The sequence below is a fragment of the Diadema antillarum genome, unplaced genomic scaffold (genome assembly GCF_040938485.1).
Source record: "Diadema antillarum isolate AM-2024a unplaced genomic scaffold, OU_Dant_1.0 seq00001855_RagTag, whole genome shotgun sequence".
Classification (NCBI taxonomy): domain Eukaryota; kingdom Metazoa; phylum Echinodermata; class Echinoidea; order Diadematoida; family Diadematidae; genus Diadema; species Diadema antillarum.
The window spans coordinates 40,255-62,749 of NW_027272527.1; the positions used below are offsets into that span (position 1 = coordinate 40,255).

The window sequence follows — 22,495 nt, forward strand, 5'->3', positions numbered from 1 at the left end:
TGGTTTGATAGTGTTTGTTCCACATAGCAATGGCAGATGATCACAAACCTAGACTTCGGCAGTGAAGCGACAATGGCAGGTACCTTGTTTTCGTGAGAATCTGTCCTTCATTTAGGAAAAGTCACACACGGATTATGGTCGACTTTGGTGGATTTAAACGGTTCTATGGCTGCTGGAGATTGGGCAAGACAAAGCAATCTGGGCTAGATGATCACCTTTAGTCCCCTGATTCATGGTTGGATGCCAACTCTACATCAGTTACAGAATAATGCCCCGTATAGTGTCGTAGGTGGTGGCTTCTATCTTTAACTTATTTTATGGCATGATAGAGTAAAACACTCACGACAACACGGTGGCGTGCGTTGTGTATCGGCGGCCGTTGATAGTTACAGTTAAAAAGAATTATGTGATACCAGTTGGAGTATATCTAACAACAGTAAAGAATACAGGTTCACCACACTTTGACGAAAATTTGGTCAAAACCCAATTCTTGTTAACATCTGCCCAATTACATGGCATTGTTTGTCTGTTGGCACCTATACGAAAGCTCTCAGTAACACGACTTTACCGTTTACCGCAAAACTTGTGCCAGCAATTTCGAGTAATTTGAAACAAAAATACTATCTTTGCCTTTCTGACACAATCATGAGCATTAATACCTCTTCATGATTGAGGAAAGAAGAAGAAAAAAAAACACGTGCATTTTAGAAATGGGCCAAAGTGTAATTATTGAGAGTAGTAATAGCGTTTATCGTTGTTATCTCATGATATTAATGAGAGAGCCTGATAAGACCGTTTTCGCGCTGTCGGCAGTCGAACAACAGCGCGTCTGTCTCTTTCATGCATCGCCCATGATACACGGCAAGATGAGAGAGAGAGAGAGAGAGAGAGAGAGAGAGAGAGAGAGAGAGAGAGAGAGGAAAAAATATATATCCATAGGATGAATAGCAATTGAGGTGTTTGTGAATAATCGTTCAACTCGTTGGGGGTGGGTGGAGCGTGTCGTGGGCAAGGAAGCGCCGTGGAGCGAGTGGCGAGACCAAGCCCAGAACAATTCGGCGCAACCAAGGGTCAATGTCATAGTTAAGCAGGTGTCACATCGGTTCGGAGCTCGGAAAAGAGTCCAGGCGAGGACGAAGTGGTCCGTTTCAAGGAAACTGATGGCAATGGGCACCACGGATCACCACCGATATTGCCGCCATTATTGACACTGGCACAAAGCGATTGTTGTTTCACCTAGACCAAACAATGGGGCTGACTTTGAACAGAGTTGAATGACTGTCTCGATAGGCCCCCAAATAAGACTTCATTGCAGCTGATGAATTCTATTTGGCTCACTTATCGATAATGCATTCGATATTCATATTATCACATGAATATCAAATGCAGTCTGGAGAGTATGTCACATTGAAGATGATGCTTGATGAATCTAATAAATACATCATTTTGGCAGCAGGAGCGCATGCATACTGTCCATCACAGAAATAAAAAAAAAGTTAACTCAAATGCGTCAAGGCAGTGTTGTACAGATTGTAGGGTGGTATTAACCCACACAAACATCACACACAAGGCAATTCTCCTCTATTGAAGCGATTATCACCAGTCTTGTGCAATATCGATGCTATCCAGCTCAGGTCTTGCTATGTTACCCATACTGTTTAGAGTTGCAGTATTATCCAGGACAACTGAACGAAAATAATTCCTCAATAGTTTGTGGCGACAGTGATTTGTGAGTTTATCGTATAGATTACATCTATTTTTTCAACACAATTGAGAGTCAGAAATGTGCAATAACACATCACGCGATTAACAAATCACCCGGGGTGATAAATTCCATTACGAGTATAGTTTTTAATCTATCCTCTAAACTGGAATTTCATTCATTCATTTTTTTTTTTCATTGAATCTTGTTTTCGAATTAATCATTCGAACAAATGTGATTTGTCACATGTGTTGTTATTGCGTTATGAAACCAGCCTTAGTTCATAAAAAGTTAAAAATCGATGTAATCACCCGTCAGCCGCACACAAAAATATCTTCTTCTTTTTTTCCGTATAAATAGAAGAGAATAATACATTTAAGAAAGAGAAACAAAGATTAAGAGAACAAACACTACAGTCCCCACGGAGATGAATGCAAGCGAAACATGAGTAATGTTGACGAACTACCAACCCGCTGAAACTTGATTTGTTGGCGATGCCGTCGTGGTCGAGTGAGTTGCACAAGTGCCATTCGTTTGAAGGTCCCGGGTTTGAACCTGTCACAACACGACAATGCAAGACAATGTCGTAAAAACACTGAACTCTACCTTTAGGGGCACGTACATAATTGGCAGTTGAATGTTATTGTCAGTTGGATTCAGAATGTGTAGGGTCCTACCCCACGAGGTGGCCGCCTCGCTCCACAAGCGGGTATAAGTTTGAGTACAAGGTTGATATTCTGACCACAGGGAAAAATATTTTGCAGAGTGTTGCGCTCCGTGATTGGTGAAAAGTGCTATTTGAAATACAATTATCACCGTTCAAGCTATCTATTGCCAATTGATACCCCTGGTTTGGCTACAGTGAACCATCCGTAAACCTTTCAGAAAAGGCTACAGATGCGAAGGTTTGCTGGTGTAGGATAAACATGTTCGATGAGGTTTGTGCCATAGCTACGAGGTCAAGCATTCAATATGCCTCCGAAGTATAACAGACCTGTGCTCGACCTGCACGACCTGCGGGAGAAAAGACTGCACTCTTTATTACATCGTACCTCAGCACATTAAGTTCGATGGTGTATGTGTGTGTATGTGTGTGTGTGTGTGTGTGTGCGCGTGTTTGTAAATTGGCTCAAAAGGTGTCCCTTTTTATGTCACGGTATACACACCTTCTAATCGTGGACCTACCTGCAATCAGAAACAGTCCCCGTTTTTCTATAAGGGGTAACCATGTCGCATTTTGGAAAAATCGATGGCTGCTATCAATATGACGTTGATTGGGAGGAAGTCCCCAGTTGCTGGTTCGGATTCATAATAGGGAGCTTCAGATTTGCGGCACGGACGTTTAGGCGACGATTGCGTTGGCGTTTCTCCACTCTCCCTGCGTCGTGTCGGTGTTGCAAAGTAGCTTTAGATTACGCGAAGACGCCACCTACAAAAAGTAAAATGGCGCCCCCATATTTCATCTTATGATAAGTGCATCAAGTAGCTCTCTACGCCATGAATTTGCGGACGCAAAAGTGGCCTAGAACGCGCAGTTAAAACTCAGACGACAGGAGATCGATTTTGATAAGCGATTTTTGCGCATGCGCAAAACATATTTTTTCCTCTAAGGGCGTCCTCTAAAGCTCCCTAATATGGGAATTTACCGTAAGTATTCGCTTCCACCCAGTCGATATTGCGCAACATAGTTCAGACAATGTATCTTGCAATATCAAAGCTTTCCGTCAGGTTGCAGTGAGAAGAAAGGCTGTATACACCCACTTTAGCATATCGAACAAGTACATATATATATATATATATATATATATATATATATATATTGCAACTTCATAAGAAGAGAAGTAACATCGAGAAAAACTGCCCATTTATATTTCTGAAGAAAGCAATGGAATATAAGTAAAGTTTTGGCGTAGCATTTTGACGTCACTGTCGAGACATTCAAACCAGGACTTGATATTACCATCTTGGCCATGTGACTATGGCATAACCCGTGTGTGACCTTGCTGTATCTGCCAACGGAAATCAAAATAGGACAAATGGAGGTACACAGAAAGTGTTACACCACATGTGACTCTTTATCATTCTCTAGAAATCATGAGTATTTGCTTTTTTCATGTTATGAAGGATCATCATTAGGAAAACATGGATATATCGATGATGGGATTGAACATGAAGACATATTTCAATAATTAATCTGCTACCCAGCAGTCCATCTCCCTCAAGATATCCAAGTTGATTTCATACAAAGTTTTGATTGACACGTTGCCCTGGCTGCCTTGAATCATGTTTGAACTCGGGATAAGTAAGCCTGTTTTTTGTCGCTATGATTTTTGTATCGATGGTCATTTCTTAGTGTAGCTGAAAGAGAGAGCTATTAGATTAGCTTATGTTAGTGAATGGCGACGTCTTCGCCTATTCAGGATAATCTTTTTTTAGTTCCTTACTCATAATTGACCTTTCAGCCGAAATCAGTATCCATCCCGTCTCAACTGAAGAAGAAGAAGAAAAAAAAAGCCAAAAACTTAGCCATGAAATATTGTGACTTGAGCTCTAAGGGGGATCAGTTAGAGGGGATTACAAAGGGTAATTTTTGTGAGACAAGATGTCTGAGTGGTACTCTTGTAACTATAAATGGGAGTTTCGTCCCTGCCATTGTTCAATTTTACCAAAGAGAGGACCCAGCTTAAAGTGGATGAAGCCCTGATGGACTCTTTAGTCCCGTCCTCCGAAGATCCTGCAGTGACAAATGAGCGCGATTTTCGGCCGCTTCTCCCCCACTACGAATAGTGATAAATTCCCCCCGTCGTGGATACTGCGGAGGTTTTACTCCGATTAATAGATTTGGTTTAGGATTAAAAAAGCGGAGTTCATGAAGGGACATTAAACTCACACGATGAATCTGGCGTTGCATGAGGAATCGATCTTTCGTTGCCAGCCAGCCAGACTTCGGGAGCTCATGCCCAGCAGACATCTGTAAGCTTGCTTGATTCGAAGAATTACCGCTCTCTTGAGTCATCTCTTTGCTTTTAACATTTGCCTTTGTGGGAAACAGGTCAAGGTCGAAAGTTATACAAGGTTCACTGTCAACGGGATTCATTTCCCCCTTCATGTTTGATTAAAGCGTGACCGGAGAAAAACAGCCTCGAACAAAATTGTGGAGATCATACAGAAAGCTCCACCTCGATGTTCTCGAAGTTCACTTTATTTCATCCTACATTTTGCAACGTTGTATAAGTTAGCCATCTTAAAGTAGCTCAAATTTTTTTAATTCTTTTTTTTTTCTTTCTGTCCCATTGTGTCTGTCTGTGCCTAAGTCCAGTACTGAGAAAGCTATTCGCTCAAAAAGGTCGTGTGTCTGGGTGCCGGATAAACTTAATTTGTCTCTCTCATGTTGTAATGTGCGATGAACGACAAATTACTGGGTAAATAAATGGCAAATTAGCAGGGCATAAGATGAAGAATGGAATGGCTCTACATTAGACGAGCGGATCAGAGTGCAAGAATATTTCTATGCAGTAGTAAATTGAGCTGTCGGTACCTATATATGGGACAATGTCTTGGTCGCATTCTGTTTAGTTGCGTTTGTTTCTTTTAACATTTGTAGTCTTCACATGTTGAAATCCTCCTCATGTGGAATTTCATTTTTTAAATAAATCATTTATGATATTGTGAAATTGAACATCTATTGATAGGTAAGATCACGTGGCTTAATTTGATGATCTGATGTTGTTTGTTTCCCTATTACGTATACGGCTAACAGTTACAGAGTTTGCAAATCTCTCCAGGTGTCGTAACTTTTTCTTCTTTCCTTGGGTCAAAAGTAAAGATTTTATTCTAGAAATAATAGCACTACAGATAACAAGGATTTGAAATGAAGTCTAATTACACGTATTTGTTTTTGCTCCTTTTTCATAACTGAACGGAATTCTTCAAGGCAACGGTTGAAAATTATAGAAAGTTTGGTGGTATACTCCTCTTGGCCGGTATTACCTAAGAATAAGTTATCTTAATTCATAGTGCTTTCTTTTGATTCGGGTGGTCACACTATCGTGCTCTGACAGGAATTAATGATTAAGATAATAATATATCCAACAACAGCAAACTGATTGACATATTGCCCTTCATCGACGTTATAGTTTACGTCGACGATAGGCTAGTTGTAAATCTGTCAACTAGTCGCAACAAAGCAACTCGACTCAAGAATTACTAATTGATTTGAATATAATTATATAGATATAGAATTATATAGATAAAGATAGATAGATAAATGTATAGATAGAAAGATATAGTCAAGAAAAGGAAAGTAAGAGAGTAGAGATAGATACATAATGGGAGAGAGGGGAAGGGAGAGAGAGAAAAAAAATATATAATATATATATATATATATATATATATATATATATATATATATAGTGAAAGAAATTAGACTTGAGGCGGGCGTTGCTCTCGATCTTGTTCTCCCTTTTAATCAATCTTAAGGGAAGGGCACTATCTCTCGCACACATATATATATATATATATATATATATATATATATATATATATATATATATATAAGAGAAAGAGAGAGATCGACATGAGGCAATGGTAATATGCTCTCTGGTGTCACACAGCAACCCCGATGCTCACAGTCTCCTCCATCAAATTTTTTTCGGCAGACTTTTCTCAGATCCGCGACTCAAAAATCGCCACATTACGATGTAATAATGGAGGCATGTGCCTATATTGCCCATATCGATGATAAGACCTCCAGACTTGTTAGAGTGAAAAGTACATTAAAAATGAAGTTATTGCTGCCCTCGTATGTGCATTAGAATGTCAAATCGGAAATTCAGTAGTCGAAGTCAAGTTGCCTTGATTCAGGTACTGCCATTATTCAATTTTGTCTCGATGATACTATTCGAGTTAATGGCCGCCCACGCAATCTACTAATGCTCAAACGAAGGTGAATTACTATCGCGCTTCTATATATACTGGTCATTCCCACCATCATGATGGTCTACGCACGTAGCGGTGCGACCTTTTGCATCTTAAGGTTAAGGTTTAAATGATGATATCGGTGAGTCATTAATTGAAATGCAGATTTGTGCACACATTTTGCCGACTTTTATTTCACAATTTTTTTCCACTTTGTATTGAAAATCAACACAATATTTATCACACAAGTGAATCTCCTTCTAATTCCGACTATCGGTTACCATCTTTTTGACGATTTCCTTATCGCATTTCCTAACATGAAATATAACAAGGGCCTTCTGAGATTGATTTTGCACACACGCCCACACACAAACCCAAATGATCTTGGATGATAGTGGTAAACGATATGATAAATGGACATTTAGCAGTTGTGTTTCCACTGTCTCTGCTTCGTCACGATTCATTATTATTTCAATCGTACAACTTGCTACTGTGACCACAAACACTACGGCGTAGGAGATCGCAAGGTGGCAGAATTTCTTCACAATGGAACATGATACTATTGGGATTAAATACCATGAAGAATGTAAATCCATGGCTGAATTCCACACACAGTAGCTGTCCCCGATTCAGCCACTTCACTCCCCAACCGTGTAAGGCCCGGACAGCGCAGTCTCGGAACCGCGTTCTGTCATCATTGCACGACTAATTGCCGTAGAGGGAGACAGCAGTCAGAATGATGGCGATAAAGGGGCATCATTAATCTGTGTAGGTTTATTCTCTCTCAATGGTTCAGGCTTATTAGCCAGGCTACGTTCATTTCTTCTCCCCTCCTCCTGATTGGTTTGTGATCACATTTGAAAAGGTCGTCTGCATGCTTTAGGTTCAGCAATGACCATTACTGATATGCGATGACTGAACAAGAGGACGATAACATACAGACAAGGAAAAGTGTGTGTTAGAGCTTGGGGGATCTTGAATAAAATCATTAGTGAAGTTCAAATATGGTATCAGGGCTCTTCTCCTGAAACGGCATTTTTCTATTTTTTACTTAAGTGTCTTGCTCATATCAATACCAGTCGTGGGACTAATCGCTGTATCTACGTCAACTTGACGACTGTGCGTGTCATCTTAATGATATTTAGAGCCAGTCAGTGTTTCTATATTGATCAAGGCTTGCTAAAAATATCTTGCCTATAATGCAACCATAGCTTAATGATAATACAACACGGATGAACTGCTCTTGGTAGTTTCAAAACTCGTCGAATGTATTCTGCACAAGGTAGAAGTTTTGTGTGCTGCCGTTTGTGATAGAGCCGAGTGCATGTCCATGGCAGTGTGACAGCATTCGATATTTTCACATAACTTTAAGCACCCGTGTAGGCCCTACAATCCTTCAGAGCTTAGAACTGGTATACGGGGCAAATTATTTGTTGTACAGTGCCCCAATTTTTCTCTTTTTTTTTAAAACACACACAACTGCAGGGGCGGATCTGTCTTTCTTTAATTTTGTAAACACGCCCCCTCTTTACACTGGACAACTGGTATACATTTATCACTGATTCATTCATTTAAGGCTTACATTGATTCACTGTTTGCTTGCTTGATTGACTGATAGATACATTGATTGATTGATTGATTGATTGATTGATTGATTGATTGATTGATTGATTGATTGATTGATTGATTGATTGATTGATTGATTGATTGATTGATTGATTGATTGATTGATTGATTGATTGATTGATTGATTGATTGATTGATTTTGATTTTTTTTTGCTTTAAAGAATATTTCACTCTTCATCAATGGGAAACATAATATACAAACAAATTTATACAAAATTATCTGGACCAATTTCATAATCCTTTACATCAATGGGTACAAAATTTATACCAAAACTTTACATCAGTTTCATATGTTTTGACACACTCTGATACATTTTTTTCACAATCCATTGATTGATTGATTGATCGATCGAGTGATTAATTGATCGATTGATTCACTGATTTATTGATAAGATATTCTTGTAAAATGATTGAATACCTCTTAAAATAGACATTCTCACAGGGACTCGAATGCACTGTGAAGTATCGAAATGATATAAATTAATTCATACACATTACTCTCAAAATGTCGTGATTGGAATGCATCCCCATTCGAAAAAAAAAAGACACATGAAAGATCCATACTGGGATACTGGTGGTCAAACTTTCGTGATATTCCCAAGATTTACCCAAAATAAGACATAGAATAAAATGCTTCGAAGATGAAATCAGACCATGCTTTGATACGCGAACCCTGTGAACAGTCTGTGCTGGAAATCAGGAGAAGTTTCCCTGCCAATTATCACTTCTAACAATTCATATTTGGTAAATTTTGTGATTATCAGAAGTCGCCGGGAAAAAAAGTAATGATAATAATTAGGAGCTACAAATGTAGTTTCTCATCGTGGAATTCATCGATTTATTTTTCTCTGTTTATTTTCTTCTTCTTGTAGGATATGACGGGAATTTCTGTGAAGGTTTTTGTCCGTTCCCGCTCGACTCGCACTTCAACGCCACAAACCATGCTACTGTGCAGGCGATCCTTCACACCAAGAAGCTGCGACGTCCTACCGGGGATCGACGCCGCATCCCAAGCCCGTGCTGCGTGCCCAACAGCTTCAACAAAATCTCCGTCCTCTACATGGACAACGAGTTAAACGTCATCCTCAAGGAGTTCGACGACATGATCGCGACGAGTTGTGCTTGCCACTAGGTCTGTCGCCCTCAACGATTGGGTGTATAGACTTCTTTCGCAGACGTTCTCAACGTTGTCAATTACTAGTACACTTTTTTCTTGACAAAAGTCGGTGTTAGAATTGCATGGGTCAAGTTTGGATGACGCTGTCTCCCGATTAGGAAACGAGATATCAACCATGCTCTTTTAGTTCACCTCAATAGTTCAGTATCTGAGCCGTTTTTCTGTCGCATTGAAGAGCAACGTGAGAATTCTGTATCGAACTTTGCGACATCTTTAAAGCGTGATAGACTATTGATTAATCTTCACAAGCCATGCTTCGCTAAAGAGACTAGAGCTACTATGTACCTGTGATATTTTTGCCGCATTGCGTATGTGTGTGTGCGTGTGTCTGCGTGCATGTGTGTGTGTGTGTGTGTGTGTGTGTGTGTGTGTGGAAGGGGGAGGTGTTGTGCATGTGTCCACATGCAGAGGGGGCGCAGTAGAGAAGGGGAGGGGACGCCCACAAGAGAAGGGAGTCCTGATAGAAAGCGCAGTGTTTATGCGTGTGTGTGTGTGTGTGTCTTGGGCCTACTATTAAAGTATTACTGTTTGCTGATGTATTTGTCTGGTGTGTGTATGTGTGTGTGTGTGTGTATTTGTAAAACGAACTTAGAACTTGTTTACAGTAAATAACTGATTGAGCGCGCACTGCTAAAAAGTATGCAAATGTGACGTCAGTGAGCGTGATTACGACAAGCCACAATCACGCGCGTATTTCTGAGCGGTCGTTAGTACGCGGTCAACGGTAAAACTTATGCCCGCTGGGCATGTTAGGCAAAGTGAAAGACTAGTCACGTGATTGCTCTCGGCCAATCATTTGAGTAGGATCCATATAACCATTTTATGATAAATAGCCTATGATGTATACATAAAAGTTAGAAACATTTGTTTTTTTTTTATTTTTTTAATTTATCCCAGGTTTATATTCCTTATTTCACTGCTGGTAAAAACAAGACAGGTGTGTTCCCTGTTTTATGAAAGATGTATGTTCCGGGGATGTAGGAATCTGATTTTTCTCCCCTCTTCTTGTCGATGCCTGTGAGATGTAATAGAAAAATAAGTCACAGATAATTTAAGAAACCCTTGCGTTTACCCCAACAAATATTTGGTGACATAACTCTGACAACACCACTTGCATTTACTGTGCGTAAGTTTTCAGTTGTATTCTAAGGTAGCAATCATTTTGTAGAGATTTGACATTGCTTCCATGTCTACCGTCCAGTTGCGCCATTACTTTACCCCAGACTCGGGCCGTGTGATTTGATTTGATGTTCTCGAAATTTCACTCTCGTACCAAAAAGAAAAAAATGTGATTGTGTCACATCCTGTCATGTTTTGTTTTGTTCGTTTCGTCGTTAATTCGTCAAGAATCACGAATTTCCTGATACGGACGTTGCAACTACACAGAGGTTTTGAAATTAATGATGATAGGAATCGAACAACCGTAACCTGAACAATCTTGAAATTTAATGCGTATAGATGACTATAGACACTACTGCATTTTAGTATATTTTTCATTTTTAGCGTATGATTGCCAATCTATTTTTTTTTTTCAAGTCGAACAATTTTGCCGTACGTCTTACCGCGCAGGAGAAGAACCAAACATATCAACATTAATAGTCTTAATTAACACACTGCCGACGAATCGACGTTGATACATTTATATAAGTCTGGCGGTCCTTACTCGCTTTCCTCTTGTAAATAATTTTCCGAATTTTCCACGTCTCCAGTACGAATTACACTGTGTTAAAGATGTTTCCGTCACTTTAGCATCTGTGTATGCAACCTTATTTCAGCCCAAATGGAAGAGACACAATCATGATCATGTTTACAGTTCGGAGTAAATGCTTGTGCGCAGCACATCCATAATTTTAGATGTTGAATGATATTATATTTAATGTTATGCGATATTATGCAATATGCAAAATTATTCTCCCGCAAATGCACATTATGTAGCCGGTAATAAACCCGAGTGATACGACGTAAACTTCTTACTGTGCCATAATGGTCTGGTTCTATTCAGTTCTGTACAGGCCAATTTGATGGAGTGTCGAGACAGTTTTTAAGATTTTTTTAATACTTCAAGTAAAAGAGATGCATGCAAACAAGTTATGTGTAAGAGGGAGGTATATAAGGCATGTGAAAAGCTGTCCTTTTTGATCTTGCTTTGCTACTACATTCTTGCTTCGTTAACTGTAGGAAGTTCCCTGAAGGAACAGCCAAATTATTTACTTTGACGTTGTCCACGAGCACATTGGTATTGGATTGTAACTATAGGTGTGTAATGATGTGTCGTGAGAAACCTTTTGCATTCGTGAAATTATGACAAGGTAGAAAACATTGAAGGAGTAGGAAACGTTAAAGGAGAAGAAAATCACGCATTCATCATATTTCAAAGAGGAAAGTATTATGCCACGGTGAGGTAATGTGACTGCGCTTCTTCATGGTGTTACACGTGTTCGTATTTTTTAGAAAGTCGGGTCAGCATTATGACGTGAAAAGTATTATCTGTGAGTGTCATTCATCAATTAATGTATTCTTATGACAGTACCATTTGTATCCTGCCATGTGAAATAAGTACTACATACACTATAGAATATTGGGAATTATACTGGCCCGGTAATACTTAGTATTGTTTACCCATCCCTTCACCGACATCGCCCGCTTAATTATGTTTACCAGCAGAAAAAATGTCAAACTTAGTCTACTTACACAACTATTTGTGTTTTGTCTAATATTGTGGTATTTTGTGTACACTTCGCCTGCCATACTGTCACTTTTCTCTCATAACGTGTTTGCAAGGTTCGGACAAGTCTGACATTGTTGTAGACACAGCAGCATGTACATATGCTTTTGATGTATTTATTATCAAACCAAAGTTAAATCTATATCTATAGGCGTGAACAGTGACGTGAGGTACTTAATGTTATGAATGTATACTTAAATGTATCAAGTCACTGAAAGAACGTGTTCTGTAAGGATATTTAAAATGTGTGTATATTAGCCTTTCTGTATATACATAATCAGTGAATACATATATATATATATATATATATATATATATATATATATATATATATATTCAGCCAAACACATACATGTACATCATCGAATGTATCGAAGATCATCTTTATGTGTACACGACACATAACACTTACGTGTTATTAGAACTGGAGTGGACTAAGTCATACTGTAGCTTGGACATACATTGTGTGACTTTAAGTATGTAGTTCTCATGGTATCATTACTGGGTATTAAAAAAAAAGAAGAAGAAGATAAACAGAAAGAAAAGAGTGTTACCACTTGCGGCTTAAAAATTTTCGAAGAGGTCTATATGACAACTGTATGTCTTCAATAATTATTAAAAATGTCACGGATTGGGACAAGCACGATACAGGTAAATCGTATGGAAATTGAATCCTCATATACCCTATTAGGTGACACGAGTTCATTGAAGGGTAAGCAATGCAGTATTTCTCAATGAAGAAATCGGAGATGTTTCATTACGAATGGCCAGTTCTCACCTGTGTCTGTAACCAGTATCTTAACTTGGACATGCTTTTTTTTCTGTCTGGCTTTGATGTTATTTCTAATCCTATCGGAGTTACTGATGAAATTATGACGTAATGTCCACGTTTATGTCAGTATAATTTGAAGATCAACATGTTACGATGTAGCAGGGCGTCATTATTGTTATTATATTGCGTGATAAAAAAAGTAAAAAGAATCGACTCTTTAGTCGAGATGACATTCTGTCAGTGGGTGTACACGACCCTTGTAGATAAGAGTAACTGATGATGGCATAAAGTCTCAAATATAACGATACGGTAAATGTGTGAATTTCAAATGACCTTGCTAATGTTGCTTCGTGATAAAGCTTCGTGACAGTAAACCAGTTACTATGTTATTCATGTTGAAAAAAATATAACATACAGATGAAATATATAAGTTCAAAATACTATATGTTAGCAGTCTTTACGCGTCTTTTGTTGTCTTTGTTATCCTCCTATGCATAGTGACTCTAATATTGTATATTGTAGTAAGTTCAATGAATACGGATTATAGATCTCTCGATTATTTGAAACAGGACGTTTGCCTAAAAATAACCCCCATATACGAAAACAAAAGCAAGATCGCATTAAGACACTCATATACGAACAACATGGACGTACATTCTCACACTTACACGACCCTGAATTTGGTACACAACGAACGCCCCTAGAACATTGACTATTATATAGATATTGCCTTTTTGGAGGTGTCATCTTACACTTGACATCCCGGCGGGCCGCGCTGCGGTTATATTTTCCCAAAGAGATTGTATTTTCCCGAACGGGACAGATTTGAGGGAAAATATTGTAATGAGGGGAAAATATACCTCTTAAAGAACAGACACATTTTCTTTTACAAGGATAGACATGGCAATGACCATATGTCAACGGGACCCTCCGCTACGATAACTTGAAAAATCGTGAATCAATCCAAATACAATTTCAGGACATGAAACTATAACTTATTACCCACATCTTACAGAAAACCCCATCCGCTTTGCTTCAGTGGTCAAAGAGAAATGAGGAGTTTTGTAGAGCATGTCAGGAATCCCCAAGAGCATCCAAGTGCTAAACTTGGAAGAATCAGACCCATGACATATATCCACATTTCTCTGTGACCACTTAACCAAATTGAATGGGGTATTCTGCGAAATATAGGTAAGATGTTACATTTTTAGACCCTGAAATAGCATTCAGACAGTTTAATCATATTGGAAGTTTTCAATGCAAAATCTGATTGTAATTCTTTTTTTTTTTTTGGGGGGGGGGGGGGCGACATACTGTATAATAAAATAGTATAATAGTGTATGTGGTCTACATAAACACACATCACTTCATTCTCTATAGTCCTGTCGGCAGACAGTCAAATCCTGGAATTATATTGCTTGACATGACGTCACTTATCGCGATATAGCAATTGCAATCCTCGCTGCGCTAGTCACGTGATTGCATTATGAACAATAGCCGAACAGGATTTACGTAGACCATATATAATACTGTAAATCATTACGGGCTTTTTTTCTTTCTTCTTTTTTTTTTTTTGATTGTCGCTTCGCAATGCAGGCACATAAACAAGCTAAAAATAAGCTTGCATTATAGAAAATTAAATGACATAACTATAGATTGCCACATGCCAAAATCCATCAAGTTCAATGTATACGCATATATATATATATATATATATATATATATATATATATATATATATATATATATATATACCGGTACTTATATAGACATGCACGTCCAAGTAGCCAAAAGCTATTATAAGACTGTGACACAATATACCGTCTCGTCTCTTCAGGACGTGAGTGGTGCCCAGATCAGGGCCATATGGGATATTGTAGTGTAAACAATGAAAATTTCGGGGGAAAAATGCAATTCGTTTCATTAGTTTTGACTAAAGACTTTTGAGCACAATCCGACTTGGATGCTTCTCTCACAATCATCAATGCTGTCACAGAAATATGGCACGCCACTTGTATTTTGATAAAGTAGACTGAACTTGACCACCAATCGAAGATTGACCTTTAACCCTCTCTGCACAAAGGATTTTTTTTTCTCGTTATTTACTTCTCTCCGTTACACTAAAGTATTCCTCGTCGAATTCAGTGCCAGAAATTGACAATTTTAGCTTTTTTGGTGACCTTTGACATTGATCTTTGACCTTCCCTCTCACATTTTAGGCAATTAATTGTTGACCTATATATTTCCTTACCAAACAATATTACTATAACGGACATTCCTAGCTACAAAGCGGCCGCGGAAAGAAATTGTCATTAGATTGACGTCTCCCTCTTTCGCTGATGATCCGTATATTGTATGTCTTTTGCTCATCTCGTGAGTTCCTTCAACGTTAAATGAATGTCAAACATGGCATCTGACGGACAAGCCCAGGTATACATCTCGGTCATGTGAAAGTAACGTCGCTAGAGATGTTTACTTCTTGAAATATCACGCAAGTTTACACTTCCCAACACCAAAGACCAGAATGTTGCCAACTAAAAATGCAAATTTGTATAAGGCTCGGTACACGCGGGTCAATTCTATAAAATCTGGATGGCAATCGAAGGTCGATTTTCTAGCAGCACCAGTTTAGGCACGGTTCAGCTCCTGCTTAATCACTCGTGGGCGAGCGAAGTACTATTAATTAATCAAACGTGATTGCATGTGACGGCGAGTGTAAACCGTGTGACCTGAGTTTCACCTATGACTGGAGTTTGACCTATGACCGCGTGTCCTTCGTCAGGCACTTCCGTTGCCGCACTGCAGTTGCGAATACTTTACTGGCACTGCGCATAGTAATCAACTTACTCAAATTTTGTCGTAAAACTGCATATTTTGCAATCATTTTGTTTGATCTTCATTAAGTTAATGCTCAAATGCAATATAAAACGGAAGTTGTATGTATATATATCTATATTATATATATATATATATATATATATATATATATATATATATATATATATATATATATATATAATGTAATGTAGTGCTACTACGGGCTGGCGGGGGGTACCTTCAAAGACAGATATAGGAATCATGTTAAATCCATCAAGAATGAGAAATACAAAAACGAAACCCAACTCTCAAAATACATCTGGAGCCTGAAAGAAAAACGCGTGAAGTTCACACTGACATGGGACATCCAAAAAAAGTCAAACTTAACTCTAAGAAGGAGTGGCCTGTGCAACCTCTGCCTCGATGAGAAGGCCATCATTATCCGAAACAAAAACGCACTCAATAAAAGGTCAGAGCTTATATCCAAATGCAGACACCGGAAAAGAAGAAAAATCATCCATGCGTCAAACCGATCCACCGCGCCACATGAGCACAGAAACACACCACTTTGTCAGTCTGCCTGAGGATCGCGACAGCGTGAAACCGCCGGTAGCAGACAAGGCACCAAAACACAGGTACGCCTAATATGCTCTGCTTTACAGCATTGAGCACTTTTCAATCCTCAACAAACTACATATTCCCGACGGATATATACCAAACGGATATATATATATATATATATATATATATATATATATATATATATATATATATATAATCTATTTATATTACTCTAAACAATATATATATTTATACAAGTAGGAGACCTACATAGTACATTAAGCATAAAGGGAGGTGGAAATTCAAAAAACACACACACACACACACACACACACGCACACACACACACACTCAGTAGATGTTTCTATATGACATTAAACAGAAAATCTATGGAAATCTTAAATCTTTTGTGTTTTCATGAAACAAAACTATATCAATAGTGACCACAATGCAAATTAGATGCCACATCGCTTCACAAGTTTATCTGCCCCTGGCCCTCCCCCCCCCCCCCCAAAAAAAAAAAAAAGAAAAGAAAGAAAGAGAGATAGAACTGTAAATCTTCATTAAAATGAAACGAGAATTAGGGCTGTATCACTAGTAACAACAAATTACTGTGAAGTTGTCTTATAGTTCGTACACGAAATGTTGAACTTTCCGGTTATTTCTTTTGTTATACTCATTTCCTGTTATCTATTTATTGCTCAAATGCAATTATGCCCTAGTCTCCATTCCTGAAAAAAAAAGGAAACAAAAAACAGACTCAGCATTATTTTAAAGTTATTCAGCCAGGGATGATATGTTTTCAACTACTTTCATCTCACTTTTTTTTACACGATCAATAGAAACTTGTGAGGTGATGAAATCATCAACTCAGTCCTGCATATTCATATTAACTGTTTTGCAAAAAATCAGCGAAACTTCACAATTTCATATAACTGTCCTTATTTGAATCAGATTTTGATAAAAATTTTCACTGTTGTACTCATAAACTTTTACCCTTCCCTATTCAGACATTTTGCAACCAGTCTGGAATTAAAGGCAAATTGAAGTTAAGCAACAGCTTAGGAATGCCTAATAGTTCCAAATTCCACCGGAAAGTATTGATGTAATTGTATAATGCTAAGTACACTTTCACAGGATTTAATCGCAAGTATAGATGAAGGTCGATACAAGGCAATCGGAGCATTACCTTGCACATACATATCCTTGCACTAGATATCGCATGCTTCGTCATCGATCACTGGAGAGGCAATCTATGTAGGCCTATATCGGGAAATTTATGTAAAATACGCCTATACCTCTTCCAATGTTTTTTTTTTTTTTTAAACAGAGAGACGTGAGAAATTTATATTGATCACCTAATTTTGTTAAACACCTCATGCATTAGCAATATTAATACTATGGACTTTTAAAGAGCCTTTGGATTTGTGATCAACAATTTCGTCTCAAGAGGGACAGAACCTATGCTATGACGCGATCTACCACACCACCAGTTATTTTTCCACAGAGCTGTATCAGTGGGCCTAATCATAAAAGGGTGAGGAGTTAACCATCACGTTTGATTGGAAAACTTTTCCGGTGAGTAATTGCGTTTAATTTCATCCTTCGACCGTGCATTCCATAAAAAAGTGTTTTGTTTGCAGCACATGCATCTGCATTCACTAATACATGTATTAACCTTTCCTTGGACCTCTGACGCACATCTGATGACACAGACACTTTTTTTGTTGTTTTTATACACATACACACACTTTTTTGTTTTTCATACACACACACACACACACACACACACACACACACACACACACACACACACACACACACAAATGAATTTAAATTGCCTGTGAGTTAATCTAATAAATCCAAGTTAATACAAATCTTTAGCTATTTCAATCTGAGGTCATCTTATATAGATCAAAGTTGTGTTATAACGCAATCAAACGCATCGACTTTGAAAATAAATTTTGACTACAGGAAACTAATTGTGCTCTTTGACATACTCATAACTCTAACAAAATAAACGCATTGACTTTGGGGAAAATAGACGACAGGAACTACAGTAATTGTGACTTCTGACATGTTAATACATGTAACTCTAACAAAATAAACTTCAGAATGAAGTGATGATTTATGTCCTTGTCCCTTGGATCAGTGACTGTGGTGTAATGCATGCCCTAACCATATCTTATGCACGAACCCGATGGATAGTAGGACTAAAACATATTCTGTAAGAACAGACTACCGTCATTGTGTTCTCCATGCACGCACGCACACGAGGTGGTATGGATTTATATACGCATACCGTCAAATACTTCTTTGATTTATCAATAAGCCAATTCGTATATAACTGGCTCATTCTAGATATTTGGGCAATAACCCTTTTTTCCTTGTTTTTTTTTGTCAGTTGGTTAGGCACTTCACTAGCTGTCAAAGTGACATACCGTATTTATACCTTGCCGCAACATACGCAACAGACCAACTTCCCAACTGCCCAACCCACACGCTGATTCCTATACAATGTCGTCTATTGTAATCCCCCACCCCCCCCCCCCCAAAAAAAAAAAGTTGTTTGGCAGGAGTTTGAAAACAAAAATTCAAAAGTTTTAGCGATCTACTTGTTTTCCCAGAACACAGGTATCTGTAAATGAGACGATGCGCTGACAAATGGCATCATGAGTGAGTCTCCCACTGTGTTTAACTCAAATACATGTATTCAATATTTTTTTTCCCCTTTCCACATGAATTCTAGATGAAGAGTTCAAAACTTTGCATTAAGTACTATTAGTTTTTGAGTCGGAGCGATTCAGCAGTTAATGTCTTTGTAAAGGGAAGGGGCTACAACTGCCGATTTTTTTTTTATTACTATTTTTACAAAGCAACATTCGTGAGAAATTCCTGAGACAATAGCAGTGGTCACAGTGGTAAAGATCGCGAAGTCTTCGAGATCTTTTGTCGTCCGTCCACACTGACAGTAAAACTTCTCAAAGTTTGGGTCACTAGTGCGCGTGCGCAAGAAAGGAGTACGCCGTCTGACAGCTCATGGATTGTGACTTAACAATGCACACAGGTACATCCCATTGAGGCACCACCCGAAAACCATCGATCGATACCGCAAACATGGCTTGCGAGGGACTATACACTGTAAAAACATCGGTGTTAGATTTAACACCACGGGTGTTAAATCTAACACCGATCAAACTTTAATAAAGGACCACACCCACAGGTGTTGAAAATGCACTGTGATGGTGTTGAAAAGTGTTCACCTGACACTTCGTGGTGTTAATTTGACACCGTATCTGGTGTTATTGTGACACTGTACTGGTGTTAATTCAAAAATGACACCACATGGTGTTGATTTGATATTTGTTGGTGTTAATATCAATGGTTTAACACCCGTCCAGCTTCAATAAGAGACCACACCAGCTGGTGTTACTTTGGTGTAAATTTATTTTCACATTTTTTCAAAAATCTAGTATTTTAGTGTAAAATTCTTGATCGTCTTGTTTAAATTAAAAATAAACAAAAAGTGCAGTTACTAAGAAACTCTTCAAAAAACAGTTTCAAATTTGGAAATGACACCCGGAGGTGTTAATTTAACACCATAAATGAGCACAGAAAATTTAACACCAGCTCGGTGTTCACTATTTAACACCGGACTTTTTGCAGTGTAGTCACGTGACAATCTTCGCGAAGGTTCAGGCCGAGCTTTCAAATACAGTATTCCTAGTTTGAGCGGGAAGTTTCGAGAGAAATTTTGCGAGAAGTTTCGCGGGAAGTTTGCGGTCACTCTTGCAAAACTCCGAGATCGTAAAGATCGTTACGATCTTTACACGATTTTTTTGCCAGTGTAACCGCGGCTATTGGTTCCACTGATTTGTTAAGTTGCTTACGTTAATGCGACTGATACATTGTATTAATGTTTTACAAAACATGTGACGTCTATAACTTCTTTTTTATTCTTTATCCGCTTTCGATAAAACTGTCACTTTCTCTTTAATTGAATTTCTTCACTTCAACTTTGAACATGTGACAGTTTCCCCGTATGGTGAATAAAAGCGCAAGTGCATTTATTCACATTTTTCTCTCTCCTCCCCTCCTCTCTCACCAGAGGAAGAGTTTTGTTTTTTTGAAGCATGACTTCATTCATATCCACTTTTACCGTCAGAGAACACATTAACTCCTTGAAAGCTTGATGTATGCTTTAAAGGAACTGTGTAACGCAAATGCATGTTGACTTGTGTCGATTCATGATACCCTCAACATTACTTAAGTGGCCACATGAATATCTAAATGCGTGTCATAATTATATTTGACAATAATTTTACACTATTTTCCTTTAGATTATTTGGATACGCCCTCAAAAACAAACAAACAAACTTCAAAACAAACTTCAAAACCAAGATTCTGTCAATGGCATCATCTGTCAATCATTGCGCAAATATTTACAATGGACTTTATTAACGGAAGATGCTGAAATGCACCATTCCCTAGACGAGTATAACTTGCATGTTTACAAATTACTTAAATGATGTAACAAAGACATTGCAGAGAAAAATACAATTAGTTATGTTCAGTACATAACAGGGAAGGTGCATTCAATTGTCTTTTATTAATCATAGCACTTAACCAGTGATTGGCAGATAATGTCATTGACAGAATCTTGGTTGGAAAGTCTGTAATTCTGTGGGTGTATCCAAGTTATCTGAAGAAGTTGTAGAAAAATTTTTATAAAATACATAGCACATATCTATACGGCTGTATATTCTTTTGGCTACACGAGTGATGATCGACGTACTTGTATTATGAATCAATACAAGTCAACACTTTTTTTTGCACTGCATAGTATCTTTAAGCATTTCTATCCAACAAGTTAAGGTTGAAGAGTTGGGTGAATATAATGATAATTGATATCAATTCATAAAGCAGAGAACCAATGAAAACATATTCTTCTGTACTGCAAAAGCTCCTGATAAACAATAACGAACATTTAAATGACAAAAAAAAAAAAAAATGAATCTTGATTTAACGAATGCCACAGTTGGGGATTTCCTAATTTAATTTCTTATGGTAATTCCAAAGTTTGGCTGCTAGACAAGCAATATGCTTGTTCTCCTGATATAAATGACAATAGAGCAATATGCTCACGCAGTCAAGAGCACCACTACAGATAAGGGACAACATCAAGCTTGGGATGGCGTGGTTCTTGATTCCTGTATTGGACCAGCGAGGTGACGTGAAGCTTGCTCAAGAGCTTTGAAATGACACCCTTGTGGTACCTGCCAATTCAACTACGTCAACATTCATGTCGTAAAGTCCTTTACATGAGTCCATTTCCACTTAATTGAGTGTCGGTACACCAGCATTTGTCAGGCAACAGTATCTTACCTAAATTGCATATGCACAGAATGCTTGTATCTCCCTCTTTTTCTGTTCTGTGTGTGTGTGTGTGTGTGTGTGTGAGAGAGAGTAAATTCACCTGAGCAGCATTGCATAAAATTTGTCAGTCACTGACAACTGTTCTTAAAGGAGACCTCCAGATGATTTTCAGACTTTTACATTAATTTGAACAACTATTAGTTGTACCGAGTAGAGAATGTCAGAATTCATAGTGATTGGATTGAGGATTAAGAATGTCTTCAAAATTTACAACAAATTGCAATGAACAAGGATGATGACATTGCAGCCTCACCATAAGAATGCATGAGTTGGGGGTCAAGGAAGCAGAACAAAAGAAGATGGCATGCATACATTCTACACAGGTGACCTTGTTAAGCAAGTGGTATTGTAATGGAATTACACTGCTACATTTCTGAAATATGTGAGGCTCCTATGTCACCAACATTGTTCAGTGTAATTTGTTTAAGATTTTTCAGAGTATTGGTTCCTCTGCTCACGGACCACAATGAATTCCCCAAATCTACACATGGAACTGTACAGTTGATTTATGGACTACACAATGAAATTATGAAAATCGTCTGGAATGCCCCTTTAAGCTACAGGAATCCTTGCATCTGACTAGCTGAAAGCAAATTTTTCAGTGAAAATCACTGACAAAACACTTGATGAAATGTCCCTTATTTACTGACATAAGACTGTGGGTGGAATGGATGGTACATGTAGCGGCAAAACGCAGAGACACATTTGACATCCTTGGTAAGAGGCTTTGGAAGACACAGAACAAAATTTGAATGATCACTT

At 38.2% G+C, this 22,495-nt stretch overlaps 1 pseudogene; it reads left to right on the forward strand.

Annotated features, from left to right (window-relative positions):
• Positions 1-9,704, forward strand: part of LOC139712775 (bone morphogenetic protein 2-like) — a 48,077-nt pseudogene extending 38,373 nt beyond the window's left edge.
• Positions 9,705-22,495: the final 12,791 nt, after the last annotated feature.